The 2500-nt window shown below is 39.3% G+C and overlaps 1 protein-coding gene across 1 annotated transcript in view; it reads left to right on the plus strand.

The window, feature by feature from the left end:
- klf12b (Kruppel like factor 12b) overlaps positions 1-2500 on the plus strand; it is a 71282-nt gene that overhangs the window by 23108 nt on the left and 45674 nt on the right. The window lies entirely within an intron of this gene.

The raw sequence follows: 2500 nt of genomic DNA on the forward strand, positions 1-2500 counted from the left end.
GGATGGATGGATGGAAAGACAACCAGGAGGATTGACAGAAGAAAGGGGAGGCAGAAGAAGGAAGAGGCAGAGAACCAGAGAGATGGATAGATTAGTGGTTTGGCTAATGCAGGGGTCAGGAACCTATGGCTCTAGTGCCACGTGTGGCTCTTTTGGGAACTATATATGGCTCTTACTTATCTAGGGTTGCCAACCATGCCTTGATATATGGAATCGTCCTGTGTTTATAAATAAAAGTATGGGTTCCATATTGACTTGAAACGGGACAAGGCAGGTTAAAAAGTATTAAATGCAGGAAATTACATCTAAGAAATACAAAATTCTCACAGACCCTTGCCATAATGAAGTTGACAGTTGGCAACCCTATACTTACCTGTTATCAATAAAAGCAGTACACTCTAAAATTGTTGGGCTTAATTGAAATGCTTTATTGAACATGCTTTATTCAGTGATTTAAAAAAATGGTTTGGCTCTCATGAAAATGTAGGAGGTAGAGAAGACAGAGGAAGAGAGGGACAGACAGACAGACAGAAAGTGGGATTGATAGAATAAACAAGAAAAGAAGGGATGGCTCTGAGGTTGAGGAACAAAAAGAACGAAAAGGGAGATGAGAGAGGAAAGTGTGGAGATCCAGAGAGATACAAGTACACTCATGCACATAATGTTCTCTCAGGTGATGGATATTTTTTATCCGTTTATGCATTTTAGCCTTCCGAATGGAATATTTGGGGGGGATTTTGAAATGTGCAAAACTAATTCTCAAACTGTTTATACGTTCAAACTAGAGGCCAAAACCAATGCAGTTTCAAAAACATCCATATGGCTCCATAGTAAGGCAAGGCAAGGCATGGCAAGGCAAGGCAAATTTATTTGTATATTTCATACACAGGTGAAACTCAATGTGCTTCACAAAAAAATAAAATAAATAAATAAAAATGCAAAAAGAAAGGAAACAAGAAAGACAGAAAGACATTTTGGTGAAATAAAATTGAAACATTAAGATAAAACATATAGTAAAATAAAAAATAGGAATTAAAACATGTAGTTCATAGTAGTACATGTTAGCAGCAGACTGTTGTACTGATTGACGTGACCACCAGTGCGTGCATGTGCCTCTCACTATCTCTATTTCTTTTTTTTTCATTAAAAAGATAATTTGCTTGAAAAGCGTGCATATTAAACCCATGGAGCGACATATGCGATGGAACAAGACTTGTCACTCTTAATGCCAATTTTTCTCCATTACGTTAATTCACTCTGCAGAGCCAGAGGTGGATTGGTGAGAGATAATGTAGCATAATTGTGAGGGAAAAGGGTTGAAGTGTTATAACCAAGTCACACAAGTGCAGATTCAGAATGTATGCAAGGACTTAGCCAGATAATGTGCATATCTAAATGGAGCTCTATTTTTTCCCAGTCATGTATTTATGTCGTCTATTCTTAAAATTCACTAAAATTTGACAGGACGAACAAGCTATCAACATTAGAAATGTATTTATTTTTTAATTTACCAGAAATGTTTTGATGTTTTTTAGACTTGATATGCTTGAATATCACATTGTGTGATATTCACCCTGGTGTGTGGTTGACTCTCCTTCAAGTTCAGATGGAAAAAAGATGAATACTCCAAAAGAGCGACTGCACTTACATATTTGTGTGTGTGTGTGTGTGTGTGTGTGTGTTTGCGTACGTGCGTGCATACGTGTTTGTGTGCGTGCGTGCGTGCATCCGTGTGTGTGTGTGTGAGAGAGTGTGTGTACGTGCGTGCGTGCGTGCGTGCGTGCGTGCGTGCGTGCGTGCGTGCGTGCGTGCGTGCGTGCGTGCGTGCGCGCGTGTGTGTGCGCGAGTATGTGCAGGCTTTTGTGTGTGTGTGTGTGTGTGTGCACAGTAGTAATCAAGGAGTATTTTATGTTCAGAAGTCAAGTAAAGGCCAGTCATAAAATTGGTCCATAATCGAATATTGTTGGACGTGTGCTGCAATCTGCTGTTGTTGGGTGTGTCTACTCTACTTATCTAGTGATGTTGGGTGTGTGTACGTTGGTTATGTAATCATTTTTACGCAATGTTGTTGTTGCAATTTCATCAAAAGTTGCATTGCTTCTATCATCTCTCCATCTTTAATCTTTAGTGATAGTTGCTAACATACATTTTTGTTTGCTTGACTTTAGTTTTAATCATTTTTTGCCTTGTTGCGGTATCCCATCAGTCCAATTTAATGCCAGTTGGTTGGCGGCACATCTCTGTGTGTTTGTTTTCTTATGTCTATTTGTGTTGCTCTCTAGAAGAGATGCACTCACTAAGGCCAGGTGAAGGACGAAGGCGAATCTGCTAAAAGAGTAGAAGTCTACACCAGAGCCAGTTCAAGTCTCCATTTCCCTCTGATTATATACAAACTCCACTTTCAGAGTTTTTAAGAAGATTCATTTTCAGAGGAGAAACCTCTGTTTGTGTGTAACAAAGGGAATTGTGTGCGTTTATCAAAATACCGGGGTATATACGA

Source organism: Engraulis encrasicolus, chromosome 13 (assembly GCF_034702125.1).
Source record: "Engraulis encrasicolus isolate BLACKSEA-1 chromosome 13, IST_EnEncr_1.0, whole genome shotgun sequence".
Taxonomy (NCBI): domain Eukaryota; kingdom Metazoa; phylum Chordata; class Actinopteri; order Clupeiformes; family Engraulidae; genus Engraulis; species Engraulis encrasicolus.